Source organism: Notechis scutatus, unplaced genomic scaffold (assembly GCF_049901735.1).
Source record: "Notechis scutatus isolate UNSWTSFEM ecotype Mainland unplaced genomic scaffold, rNotScu1.2 NSCUCTG35, whole genome shotgun sequence".
Taxonomy (NCBI): domain Eukaryota; kingdom Metazoa; phylum Chordata; class Lepidosauria; order Squamata; family Elapidae; genus Notechis; species Notechis scutatus.
The window spans coordinates 131,725-146,255 of NW_028263114.1; the positions used below are offsets into that span (position 1 = coordinate 131,725).

Consider the following 14,531-nt stretch of genomic DNA (forward strand, 5'->3'; position numbering starts at 1 on the left):
CGTGTTAGATTTATGTGAGCACCAACGTTATCTCGGACATAAATCCTCTTGAGTTTTTGCCAACACCCAACAGCTGTTTGCTCTCCGCGTATATGAACAAGTTGCTGATCAGATAGTGTTAGTCCTATGATGCAAAGAGCTTGTTCATTTTTCTGTTTAAAGTCTTCTATCTTTTGACTATCTTCCTCATCTTCAGAATCCCATTCTTCTACGTTTGGTGGGTTTTCAATTATGTTCCACAGACCTTCTCTTCGTAGAAGTAGACTACATTTCATAGACCATGAAACATAGTTTGTTCCATCCAGCTTGGATATAAGGGACAAACTTTGTAGACTGACTTGTGCCATGTTTCACTATATGGATATAAAACTATAATTGATAAAACACAGCTGTCTGTTTACTGTAACGTGTAACAATACAAAATCTCACTTTTTACATAAACCTGTTTTTATCCTAGTTAAACTGACTCCTTTTTCTCAACGGAGAGAAGATAAAGATTGGACTGATTTATTGTAAGTGAACTGACATTGGCTATTCAACACGGACTTTGCAAATAGAGTATCCCCGACAAGACTTGACTGAAATTGATATATGACTAATGGACCGTTTATATTTGACTATGCTATAATTCTTAAATGGAATAAACAATATTTTTGATAGCACAAGCATATCTGTATTTTTACTGCGTGTTAACTAGAAAACTTATCTCACACATTTACCTGTCTTCCTATCTGACTTCGCTGCACATTCTGTTTAGTTTGTTTTCCTTAACACCCGTTGGGGAATCCAGGCTTAACACTGGTTATGGGCCCAGCACGCTTCCGCTTCCGTGTTGAATAGCCAATGTCAGTTCACTTACAATAAATCAGTCCAATCTTTATCTTCTCTCCGTTGAGAAAATCAACACTCCTTTTTCTCTCCCCATTCCAGCAAGAACGCAGTCATCAATCCATCCAGTAATTAGGGATCAGTAAGCCAGAGAGAGCGAGCTGCAATTGCCTCGCTTCTTATATAGTGCTTTTACAACCACACCCTTAATTACATTCCTGCAGTTAAAGTTACACACACTTTAACTAACAAACCATGATACCATATTTATTATTTTTACCCAAACCAGTTAGGGTAAACAATGTTATCCCTAACAGACTTCAACTCCCAGAATGCCCCAGCCAGCACATCAGTTTGCCACTTATGTTGCCTTGTCATCTTAGCCCACCTTTAACTCTTTGATTAATTCAGCTTACCATGGCTTTTTTTCTTCTTCACTTTGCTGAAATCAAGGTAGATTACATCGACCCCATTCCCACCATCTATTTCAAGAAGTTACTCTATGAAAAAATGAAATGGTGATCAATGCGGCGTAGCCATATTTCTTCTTGTCCTGCCCATTGCTAAATTCTGCTGGCTAGGGAATTCTGGGAGTTGGAGTCCACAAGTTTTAAAAATCACCATGTTTGGAAAAATCAAGGAATATGACATCAGCCACCTTCCCACCAAAAAAAAATTGCCCAGTCCAAAAAAATGTAATATAAGGTAGTCGACCCACAATCCTTGTCCTGCCCAGTGCTAAATTCTGGTAAAACCTTGCTGGCTAGGGAATTCTGGGAGTTGGAGTCCACAAGTTTGGGACAGCCTTGCTCTAATCAGTGTTTCTCAACCTTGGCCCCCTCTAAAGGCGGGTGGACTTCAACTCCCAGAATTCCCCAGCTAGCAGACCAGCGTCCCACTTAATTTTCATTTCATTTAGCCCACCTTTGACCTGTTTATTAATGTAGCTTTTCATCGGTTACTTTTCCACTTTGCTGAAATCAAGGTATATTATGGCGGCCACATTCCCACCATCTATTTATTTTTAAAAAATGCAGTATAGGCCCGGGATGGCGAACCTACAGCACGTGAGCCCCAGGCAAACTTACCTCACTGCGCATGCGCACACCTCCCAGCTGATTTTAGGGCCCTTTTTCGGCTTCCCAGAGGCTCAAGGGAAGCCTCTGCAGCCTTTGGAGGCTGAAAAACAGGCCTGTTTCATCATTTTGTGTATTTCCGAAAATAGTGATGAAACTGGCCCTTTTTTCGGCCACCAAAGGCTGCAGAGGCTTCCCTTGAGCCTCTGGGAGGCCGAAAAAGGGCAGAAAATCAGCTGGGAGGCGACGCATCGCAGTGTGAAGGGGGTGACGGGGGATCACGTGTGCATGCGCAGGGGATGTGGAGGCCCCCTCCCACGTGCATTGGCTTCTGGGTGCTGGCAAGTGAGTGAGCACGCATGCAATTTTCGGCACAGGAGCCCAAAATGGTTAGCCACCACTGATATAGGTAGTCAAGCCATATTTCTTCTTGTCCTGCCCATTGCTAAATTCTGGTAAACCCTTGCTGGCTGGGGAATTCTGGGAGTTGGGTAACCAGGGGGTGGGAATTTGACTGGTTCGGACCGGTTCTATAGAACTGGTTGTTACGATTCTGTGCAGTTCGGAGAATCTGCAAATCATGGCCCTGGTTGGCCTCGCCCTTCTCCGCCCTCCCCTCCCCTCCCCACCCAGTGAGTCTTTATCGCACATGCGCAACATTGTGCGCATGCCCGACATCGCTGTGTTCTCCCCTGCCCAGTCACTCATTATGGTATTTCTTTTTTTCCCCCTCCTCCTGACAATCAGCTGTTCAGACGATCAACTGTGCCCAGGAGGAAGGAAGGAAGGAAGTAGAGGAGGAGGAAGGAAGGAGAGGAGGAAGGAAGGAGAGGAAGAAGGAGAGAGCGATCAGCTGTTCCGACGATCAGCTGTGCGGGATCCCCCTTGCCGCCTTACTGCTTCGCCCAGGAGGCTTCCCTGAGGCCCAGGAGGCCCAAAAAAATGGGGGGGAGGGTTGTGCTGTGAAGAAGAAGAAGCCACACCTACCCAGTCACATGACCACGCCCACCTAGCCACACCCCCAGAGCTGGTGGCTAAAAAAAGTTGAACCCCACCCCTGGTGGCACCATTGTACCCCAATCCTTCTTCCCGGTTTTCTGATTTCTTCCTTTTCCTTGCAACAGGGTTCATGAGCACCGGCGACCAGTCGGCCAAGGGGAACTACGGCCTCCTCGACCAGATCCAGGCCTTGAGGTGGCTGAACGAGAACATTGGTCATTTCGGGGGCGACCCGGAGCGCATCACCATCTTTGGATCCGGCGCTGGGGCCTCCTGCATCAACCTGCTCATCCTCTCCCATCACTCGGAAGGTAGGGCTGCACCGGCCGTGGATGGTGGGGGGGGGTGTTGTTCTGGTAGCGTCCAGTGCCAAAAAAAATAAATCAGGAACTGGGGTTCTTCAAATTAGTCCTTTGACTTAGAACCACAATGGGGGTCCATTGTTAAGCGAGACAATGGCTAAATTGAGTTTGGCCCCATTTTACGACCTCTCTTGTTCTGACCTCGGTTTATCCAGAAAAGCCCCGGCAAGCAGTCTTTCAAGGGTGAATTGCAACCACAGACCTTTATCAGGGGCCATTCAGCGTTCACCTGTGACTTTACTCCCGAGTCGACCCTTGTTCCTTAACTGTTCCCTTCTCCTGGCAGCTCTGAGCATGCATACATCAGGAACAGGCTCCAGCTGTTCTTCTTCCCCACTGATCTCTGACTCCAAAGGCAGCTGATAACTGTCAGACAGCTCTGGCCCCATCTCTGCCTCTGACACAGAGCCCTCGTCGGAGCCTTCCCCAGATTCTGGGACTGGCCCATGTTCCTCCCATCAAGGCAAATTAGCGGCAGGTAAGAGTTAACACAATTCAAGGAGGCCTGGCCTTAGCTTGTTGTGGGTGCAAAGAGACTCCAAACTTTTTCACATTGCTGAAATCCAAGTTATATTACGTCGACTACATTCCTACCATCTATTAAAAAAAATACCCCATCAAAAATAATGTGATAAATGTAGTCTAGCCATATTTCCTCTTGTCCTACCTGCCCATGCTAACCCTAACCCTAACCCCACCTGAATGGATCAGGTACAGCAGGGGTTGCCAACTTTTTGGACCTCAGGGACCACCAAACTCATAATTTTAAATCCCAGGGACCACTAACTGGTTCTGTGGGTGTGACCTAATTTGTGGGTGTGGCTTGGTGGTCATGTGACTGGCTGGGCATGGCTTGTATGTGAATATTATAAATATTTATATAAATATTGATTTTTTATTAAAAAAAGAGCAACTTTTACCCAAAATCACACAAAGCAGGCAGGCAGATTGAGTTGCTCACAGATTCATTCACTAATCTACCTATCTACCATTGGCTAGCTCAGTCTGTCACATAAAATTTGCTTGCGGTGATCTGCACTGAATAATAGCACCTTCAGTCCTAAGGGAGGTTCGGCTGTGCTTAAAAGCAGAGCCGAAGATCTAAAGACTAGCTAGAAAGCAAGAAATCCAACCATTTCCTGCTTCCTAACTAATCTAAAATCTCCCAGCACAGCAGAACAGCTGATATTCGGAAAAAGGAAAAATAGCAATTTAGCAGGCAAGTTTGCTGGGTAAGGAGTGAGTGGGCGGGGAGGGTTCCTGCGGGCCATGTGTGGGCTGAGCAGCCTTGTGTTTCTGCGGAGCCTGGATTAATTGCTTTGGGGGATGCTCTGGGGGTGAGATTTCTCTGTGGCCCACCAAAATTTTCTCGTGGCCCACTGGTTGGCGACTGCCGAGGTACAGTGGTGGTATTCAGCCGGTTCGCACCAGATCAGGCGAACCAGTAGCAAGGATTTGGCGTGGGTTACCGAACTGGTAGTAAGTTCTGGCTGGCCACGTCCCCAATCTGGTCGCCTGGTCGCTGCTGGCTCGCTTGCCCCGCCCGCCCGATGCTTGCCCCTCCTGACAATCAGCTTCCTTTTTTTCCCCCTCCCGACAATCAGCTGTTCATACGATCGGGCGTGGTGGTGCGAGCCTGTAATCCAGCTACTCCGGAGGCTGAGGTTGGCGGATCGCTTGAGCTCAGGAATTCTGGGCTGCAGTGGGCTATGCCGATCAAGTGTGCGCACTAACTTCGGCATCAATATGGTGATCCCCGGGAAGGTGAGGGCCACCAGGTTGCCTAAGGAGGGGTATCTTGTCCCAAGCAATATTTATCTTCCCAAAATACCTGGGATAAGGAGCTAAATACTACAAAGGCTTCCATACAAAGTTTATTTATTGGATTAGATCAAGCATCCTCAAGGTTAACTCACAGTTATGCTGAGATTCATCTAATGTCCAATCTTTGCATTGTTGTCTTCATAGTGTAAAAAGATAGTTATCTTCATCCCATAATGATACAGCAAGGGAAGACTCCAGCACGTTGCTGGGTCCAGGTAAGAATGAACAAAACTCCCCCCACCCCAACCAGAGGTCAATTCAGTGACCAATCAGGAGTACAGATGTGACCACATGACATGAACTACATCTCCCATGAGGCATTAACTACATCTCCCATGAGGCATTCCCTTAAGGGGACAGCTCTCATTCCCAAACTAACTATATACTATCTAACCAGCACAAGGGTTGAAACGGCCCGGTCGGAGGCGGAGCAGGTCAGCTGTGCCGGGATTCCTCTTGCTGAGGCCCAGGAAGGCAAAAAATGGAGGGAGGGCTCAGGGCCCCCTTCTCCATTTTTTGCCTTCCTGAGCCCCAGAGGAGCCTTCTGGGAGCAAACACCCCCCCTCCAGAGGTTCCTCTGCAAAAATGCAAAAAAGCCACGCCCACCCAGTCACATGGCCATGCCCACCAAGCCACGCCCACAGAACCGGTAGTAAAAAAAAAATTGAATCCCACCACTGATCAGGTGGTTTGTAGGGACATTAACTGGAGGTCAATTCGTAAAACCTTCCTGTGCCTTTTTTTTTGAATTGCCCTAAACAAAGGGAGAAGGGGGGCGGAATGTGTAGGAGCAGTATGGTCATTAAAACCAGAAGTACATTCCACACTTCTCTTACAAAGATTGTAGCCCAGGTTACCAGATCTTCCGCCCCACGAAAATCCTTCGTTGGACAATCTGATTGATGACACACCCCAGAGGGAGTGGGGGGGAACAGGGTCACACGTAAATGACGTGTGAGAATGGGCTACATATGGGTCAATGCCAACCTGTTGCTCCTCATCAATCTTTTGGGTTCTTCTGAACCTTGACTCGAAGCTCACAATTTAATTCGGGCAATCGGCGGAACCCTGACACAAGGTTTGTCCACCTTGAGATGAGAGGGAGGGATTTACAAAAAAAAATGAAAGTGAAAGGCATAAAAAGAGACAGATGATGCCTAATCCATCCATCCATTTACAGGTAAAACTTGATTTACAACATTTCCATTTAGTGACCGCTCAAAGTTACAAAGGCTCTGAAAAAAAAGGACTTAGGACCAGTTTTCACACTTAACGACCCCTGCTGCATCCCCGTAGTCACGTCATCAAAATTCTGACTCCTATTTATGATGGGCGCTGTCTTCCGGGGGAAGAACGGGGAGCATCATCTTCTTTGGCGACCGTCCGACGAGCCAAGTCAATGGCCAGATTCAGGTCTCCAACGCCTCACTTAGCAGCTGGGACAAGAAAGGTCGTAAAATGGGGCAAAACTCGCTTTTCACACCTGTCTCGCTTTGTGACATAATTTTTTGGAGGGTGAGTCTACCTGTATTTATCACATTTAAGGACCGCCCACCTGTTGTGGTTCAACGGCAGCCAGTGCGGAGATAGCAGCGGAGCCGGACAGTGGGGAAGAACGGGGAGCAGTCCGGGAGTCTGGAGAGGACTCGGATGAGGGTCCTGCGTCCGATTCAGGGATGGGGCCAGGAGCCATCTGGGAGTGCGGTGGTGCCTCTGGAGCCTCCAGAGCCTGGCAGCAGCTAGGAAGAGGAGCCAGGGAGCCTATTCCCAGGGCGCAGAGCTGCTAGAAGGCAAGAGCAGCTGAGACAAAAGGGGCAATTCGGGAGCAAGGCTGGGAGATGATCGCCTCTCCCTAAGGGATAAAAGTCAGGCCAAGGTGACAAAACCTTTGCAGGAAGCAACGTTCGGATTAAACCTTGAAGCTCTGTGTGGACTTTGTACTTCGGTTGGTTTTTTTTTACAGTTCATTTGGCACTTTAGTTGTTGGCAGCCATTCAGAGGAGAGAAAGGTGGGTGCTTATCTCAAAGAACTCTTTGGGACTCATTACTGGCTGGGAATGCTCATAATTCCCAGCATTGCAATAAAACAAAGAGTTGTTTTAACTGAGCATGTGCTTAATTACGGTCTCAGGAACAGCCTTGGTCAGAACAACCATCTTCCTCACAGGGGGACTCTGAACATTGCTGTCCTTGACTTACGACGGCCATTTGTCTGAAATGACATTGGGACTCCTGATTGGGTGGGGGAGGTTTGACTGGAGGACCTCTGGGGTCCCTTCTATTATTCCGCTATTCTTTCTACAATCATGTGTATCCATCCCAACCATCGAGTCCAAATAAAGTCCCAAATGGTATATAGGCTCTCTTGCCATGGGCAGGGGGCTGGACTAGAAGATCTCCAAGATGCCTTCCAGCCCTATTATTCCTTCCAACCCTATGTAAGAGCCGTGGTGGTACAGTGGTTGGAGTATGGCATTGCAGGCTCTATACTCTGCCCACTGCCAGCGGTTCGATTCTGAGCGGCTTAAGGCGGAGTCAGCCTTCTGTCCTTCCTTCCGAGGTCAGCAAAATGAGGACCCAGATTGTTGGGGGGGCAGGAGGCTGACTGTGTAAACCGCTCACAGACGGCTGGAGAGCACCGTGCAGAGCGGTATATAAGTCTTAAGTGCTGTTGCTTGGGAAGGAAGGAAGGAAGGAAGGAAGGAAGGAGAGAAAATGGGGAGAGAGGAAGGAAGGAAGGAAGGAGAGGGCTTAAAACACTGTGAATAGAATAGAATAGAATAGAATAGAATAGAATAGAATAGAATAGAATAGAATAGAATAGAATAGAATACTTTATTGGCCAAGTGTGATTGGACACACAAGGAATTTGTCTTGGTGTAAATACTCTCAGTATACATAAAGAAAAGGTACATTCGTTAAGAATTAAGAATCATAACGTACAACACTTAATGATAGTCATAGGGTACAATCAACAATTAAATCATACTAGGAAACAGTCAATATAAATAGTACGGATACAAGCAACAAAGTTACAGTCCTACAATCACAAGTGGGAGGGGATGGGTGATAAGGAGTGATGAGATTAACAGTAATAGTAGAAGCGGTATATAAGTAAGTGCTATTGCTTAGGAAGGAAGGAAGGAAGGAAAATGGGGAGGGAGGCAGGGAGGGAAGGAGGGAGGAAGGAACAAAAAAGAGGGCTTAAAATACTGTGAAGCGGTATATAAGTCTAAGTGCTGTTGCTTGGGAAGGAAGGAAGGAAGGAAGGAAGGAAGGAAGGAAGGAAGGAAGGAAGGCAGGCAGGCAGGCAGGAAGGAAGGAAGGAGAGAAAATGGGGAGAGAAGGAAGGAAGGAGAAGGCTTAAAATACTGTGAAGCGGTATATAAGTAAGTGCTATTGCTTGTGAAGGAAGGAAGGAAGGAGAGAAAATGGGGAGGGAGGGAGGGAGGAAGGAAGGAAGGTTGTAAAATACTGTAAAGCGGAATGAAAGTCTAAATGCTATTGCTTGTGAAGGAAGGAAGGAAAATGGGGAGGGAGGAGGAGACAAAATGAGGAGGGAGGAAGGAAGGAAGAAAGGAGGGCTTAAAATACTGTGAAGGGGTATATAAGTAAGTTGTTGCTTGGGAAGGAAAGGGAGGGAGGGAGGGAGGGAGGAGAGAAAATGGGGAGGGAGAGAGGGGGAAGGAAAGGAAGGAGATGGCTGTGAAATAGTGTGAAGCGGTGTATAAGTCTAAGTGCTATTGCTTGTGAAGGATGGAAAGAAGGAAGGAAGGAGACAAAATGGGGAGGGAGGAAGGAAGGAAGGAAAGAAGGAAGACGAGAAGGAAAGAAATGGAAATGAGGAGAAGGAAGGGAGGAAGCTGTAGGGGCACAGTGGTTAGAATACAGTATTGCAAGCCGACTCTGCCCACTGCCAGCAGTTCGGTCCTGACCGGCTCAGGGTTGACTCAGTCTCCCATCCTTCCTTCCGAGGTTGGTAAAACGAGGATTCAGATTGTCGGGGGAAAAGACGCTGACTCCATAAACCACTCAGAGAATGCTGTAAACCAGGGGTCGCCCACCTTTTGGACCTCAGGGACCACCCAACTCATCATGTGAAATCCCGCGGACCGGAGACCCTGGGAAAATCCCCCCAAAAAAGTCTGCAGAAAAATCCCCCACCCCGTTTTCCTACCAATCCATCGTTCTTTATTTGGGATCGCAGGATACCATCTCCAGCTCCATTTTCAGTGGGAGAGAGAGAGAGGAGAGAGACTTTTGGCTGCTTGCAAGGAAAGCAGCAGAAGCTGCAGAAGTCTTTCTTTCTGTCCCCCAAACTCCGCCAGAAATGAGACATGAAGCGGTATATAAGCGCCATTGCTATTCTATGCTCTAACCTTCGAACCCTGGTAACCGTTGTCCGTTTGGGCCCTTGGTTGCTGACCCCTCTTCTCCTTCCCCACCCCACAGGTTTATTCCAGAAAGCCATTGCTCAGAGCGGCACCGCCATCTCCAGTTGGTCCGTCAACTATCAGCCACTCAAGTACACCCAGATGTTGGCCTCCAAGGTTGGCTGCGACCACCTGGACACTGGGAGTACGGTGGAATGCCTACGGCAGAAACCTTACCGGGAGCTGGTGGACCAGGACATCCAGCCTGCCCGCTACCACATCGCTTTCGGCCCCGTGGTGGATGGCGATGTGGTCCCCGACGACCCGGAGATCCTGATGCAGCAAGGCGAGTTCCTCAATTACGACATCCTGATCGGGGTCAACCAAGGGGAGGGCTTGAAGTTCGTGGAGGACTCCATGGAGAATGAGGATGGCATCTCGGCCAGCTACTTCGACTTCACCATCTCCAACTTCGTGGACAACCTGTACGGGTACCGGAGGGCAAGGACATCTTGCGGGAGACCATCAAGTTCATGTACACTGACTGGGCCGATCGCGACAATGGCGAGATGCGCCGCAAGACCCTGCTGGCGCTTTTCACTGACCACCAGTGGGTGGCGCCTACCGTGGCCACCGCCAAGCTCCATGCTGAGTACCAGTCTCCCGTCTACTTCTACACCTTCTACCATCACTGCCAGACGGATACGCGGCCCGAGTGGGCGATCGTGCCCACGGGACGAGATCCCCTACGTTTTGGTGTGCCCATGCTCGGGGCCATGGACCTCTTCCCTTGCAACTTCTCCAAGAACGACGTAATGTTGAGTGCTGTGGTTATGACCTACTGGACCAATTTTGCGAAGACAGGGTGAGCATGACACCGATGTTGTGGTGGTTGTGGTTGTTGTTGTTTCAGGAGATTCTCAAGTCCTCCAGGTCGTGATTGTCCCAAGGTTTCCGTTCTCCTTCCCCTCTTTGGCTTTAATGGGAGAGTGGCAGGGAAGGGAAGGATTCAGATTCCATGCTGGCAGCTGTTCATTTGCATCCCTTTTTAGAGACGTTGAGGCCACTTGTAAATCCAAGAAGCTTCTTCAGCTCTGACTGGGTGGCGGGGAAGGGAAGGATTCAGATTCCTTGCAGGCAGCTGGTCATTTGCATCCTTTTTAGAGAGTCATTGAGACCACTTGGAAATCCAAGAATCTTCTTCAGCTCTGACTGGGTGGCGGGAAGGGAAGGATTCAGATTCCTTGCAGGCAGCTGGTCATTTGTGTCCCTTTTAGAGGAGTTGTTGAGGCCACTTGGAAATCTGAGAATCTTCTTCAGCGCTGACTGGATGGCGGGGAAGGGAAGGATTCAGATTCCTTGCAGGCAGCTGGTCATTTGCGTCCCTTTTTAGAGAGTTGTTGAGGTCACTTGGAAATCTAAGAAGCTTCTTCAGCTCTGACTGGGTGGCGGGGAAGGGAAGGATTCAGATTCCTTGCAGGCAGCTGGTCATTTGCGTCCCTTTTAGAAAGTCGTTGAGGCCACTTGGAAATCCAAGAATCTTCTTCAGCTCTGATTGGGTGGCGGGGAAGGGAAGGATTCAGATTCCTTGCAGGCAGCTGGTCATTGCATCCCTTTTAGAGAGTCGTTGAGGCCACTTGGAAATCCGAGAAGCTTCTTCAGCTCTGACTGGGTGGTGGGGAAGGGAAGGATTCAGATTCCTTGCAGGCAGCTGGTCATTTGAGTCCTTTTTAGAGAGTCGTTGAGGCCACTTGGAAGTTGGAGGGAGGCGAAGATAAACCTCCAAGTGGTCTCAATGACCCTTTGAAAAGGATGCAAATGACCAGCTTGTCTGTAAGCAATCTAAATCTGACCTGGATGACTGAGAATCTTCATAGACTTGTGATATTTATTTATTTATTTATTTATTTATTTATTTATTTCCTTCCTTCCTTCCTTCCTTCCTTCCTTCCTTTCTTTTTCTTTCTTTCTTTCTTTCTTTCTTTCTTTCTTTCTTTCTTTCTTTCTTTCTTACTTTTTTACTTTCTTACTTTCTTACTTTCTTCTTTCTTTCTTCTTTCTTTATATAGGGTCTCCTGCTTGAGCAGGGTGTTGGACTATGAGACCTCCCAGGTCCCTTCCCCTTCTCTGATTCTAAAATTCTTTCTTTCTAAAATGCATTCTTTCTTTTCTTTCTTTCTTTCTTTCTTTCTTTCTTTCTTTTTCTTTCTTTTTTCTCTTCCTTCCTTCCTTCCTTCCTTCTTTCCTTCTTTCTTTCTCTCATTCTTTCATTCTTTTTCTTTCTTTCTTTTTCTTTTTTTCTTTTTCTTCCTTCCTTCCTTCCTTTCTCTCTCTCTCTCTCTCTCTCTCAAAGGTGCTTGTTTTAGGAGGCAACTGGACTTTCTGGTTTTTTTCTTTGAAGACCTTTCGCTTCTCATCCCAGAAGCCTCTTCAGCTCCGACTGCAGGGTGATGGGGAAGGGAAGGATTTATACCTTGCAGACAGCTGGCCATTTGCATTCTTTTTTAGAGAGCCGTTGAGGCCACCTGGAGGTTTGTCTGTGTCCTCAGGGTCACCTGAGCATTGCAAATGGATGTTTGGAGCCTTCTTGGAACCGCTGAAAGGAGCCGCGTTGTGGACTCCGCAACCGTTTGCACCATGCTGGTGACCCTGAGGACATCAGACAAACCTCCCAGTAACCTCAATGGCTCTCTAAAACAAAGGCCTTCGAAGAAAAACCAGAACGTCCAGTGGCCTCTGGAAAAAGCACTTTTGGGAGGGAGGGAGGGAGGAGGAGGAGAGAGAGAGAGAGAGAGAGAAGGGAGAGAAGAGAAGAAAGAAAGAAAGAAAGAAAGAAAGAAAGAAAGAAAGAAAGAAAGAAAGAAAGAAAGAAAGAAAGAAAGAAAGGAAAGGAAGAAAAAAGAAGAGGAAGAAAAGGAGGAGAGGAGGAGGAGGAGGAAGAGGCAAACTGTGAGGTCCTCGGTGCTCTCTGAATTGGGTGGTTTTTCCTTGCAGACGTTTTGTGACCCAACTAGGGAACATCATCAGTGCTAGGAGGGAAAGGAGTTCGCAGAGAGGAAGAGGAGGAGGACTGTGGTGTCCTTGGGGGGTCTCTGAGTTGGGTGGTTTGACACCCCTGCACTAAGCCATCCCGGACAAAGGGCTGCCCAGTCTCTTTCAAAACCTCCACTTTCTGGTGGCAAGCAGTTCCACCGGTGAATTGTTCTAACCGTTAGGAAAAATTTCCTCCTTAGTCCTAGGTTGCTTCTCTGCCCTTGACAAATTTCCACCCATTGTTTTTCTCTCTCCTGCGCCTGTCAGTCCCCTGCCCCACAGGGACCCCAACCATCCCCGTGCCGCAGGACACCAAGTTCATCCACACCAAGCCCAACCGCTTCGAGGAGGTGGTGTGGACCAAGTTCAACACCAAGGACAAGCAGTACCTGCACATCGGCTTGAAACCCGCGTCCGGGACAACTACCGGGCCAACAAGGTAGCCTTCTGGTTGGAACTGGTGCCCCACCTCCACAACCTCCACGAGCCCCCTTACACCTCCACCACCACCCGGGTGGCCCCGCACGCCACACGCTGGCCCAGCACCCGGCTGGGCCCCAGCACAACACGCCAGCCCGTTGCCACCCTGCCACCGGACGATGGATGGGCGCCCGCCCGCTCGTGCCCTTCCCAGGGGACACGGCGGGACTACTCCACTGAACTGAGTGTGGCCGGTGGCGGTGGGTGCCTCCTTGCTCTTCCTCAACATCCTGGCCTTCGCCGCCCTCTACTACAAGCGGGACAAGCGGCACGAGCTGCGGAGCGGGCGGCGTCTCAGCCCGCAGCGCAGCGCCGCCAATGACCTTATGCACGGCGGCCAGGAGGAAGAGATCATGTCGCTGCAGATCAAACACTTGGAGCATGAGCCGCACGACCTCGAGCCCTTGCGCGCGCGCATGAAATCTACGGCCCGCCTGCCCTCCCGACTACACCTGGCCTGCGCGCGGGCGCTACGACGATGTGCCCCTGATGACGCCCGTAACACCATCACCATGATTCCCAGCACCATCAGCAGTATGCAGGCCTTGCACCCATTCAACACTTTCCCCACCGGACACAACACCCTCCCGCACCCTCACTCCACCACCCGTGTATAGTCGTTCCTCTGGTGCCCAAAGACCCCTGGTTGGAGGGAGGAGGGGAGGGGGATGGGACACGAGGGCGTCTTCTTGCCAACCTGCCCCACTCACCCACCCCTCCCCAGGGGAGGCCCTTCTTCCCGCCCCATGGCCCGTACTAAGGCCTTTTATATCACACTGTAGGGGTAACGGCGGCCGAAAGGAGGGAGGGGAAAGCCTGGTGGGGATCGGCAATCTATCGCCCATATCCAGGGGGCATCGCAGCGCAGGACGTGGCGTGGCATGGCGTGGCGCGACGTGGTACGGCGTGACGACGTAGCATGGCCTGGAAGCCCACCCTGCGTGGCCCGCCACCTTTCCAAGGCGTGAAGTTACAGGGGGACAGGACAGAGGGGGCAGAATGGCGTCCTTCGGCTTGCACGTATAGCAACATCAGGAAGCGGGATTTGGAGGCTGTTTGGAGGCTCCGGTGGTTGAGGGGAGGGTCCAAGAGAGAGGACGTGCTGGGGAGTGTGTGGGGAAGTTTGGAGAGGCCTTCCCCCTTGGCAAATAGGGAGGTGCCACCATTTCCTTGGGGAGACCCCCGGAGAAGAATCAAGGTGGAGGAAGCGGTTTCGGGTGCTGGGTAAGCTAACTTGAAATGGCAGTTAGTGAAGTATAGAGGGAGGGAGGGAGGAAGAAAGGAAGAGAAGGAAGGAAGGAAGAAAAGAAAGGAAAGGAAGGAAGGAAGGGGAAGGGGAAGGAAGGAAAGGAAGGAAGGGAAGGAAGAAAGAAGGAAAGAAGGGAAAGAAAAAAAGGAAAGAAGGGAAGGAAGGAAAGAAGGAAGGATCTGCCCCCATTTCCATGACCATCTTCATAGTCGTCTCGATCCACACATACGGCACCGGTTCCCACCAGAGAGCACTGGTTGCTCTCCTCCATCCTGTGGAGGACATGGGGGGCTCAGCCAAAGTTTCC

General features: G+C 49.5%; 1 pseudogene across 1 annotated transcript in view; it reads left to right on the forward strand.

The window, feature by feature from the left end:
- Positions 1-13,716, forward strand: part of LOC113430823 (neuroligin-2-like) — a 70,723-nt pseudogene extending 57,007 nt beyond the window's left edge. Inside the window, exons 4-6 of the transcript XR_015746208.1 lie at positions 3,029-3,214; positions 9,542-10,327; positions 12,778-13,716. The product of XR_015746208.1 is annotated as a neuroligin-2-like (transcript). The remainder of the gene's footprint in view (positions 1-3,028; positions 3,215-9,541; positions 10,328-12,777) is intronic.
- Positions 13,717-14,531: the final 815 nt, after the last annotated feature.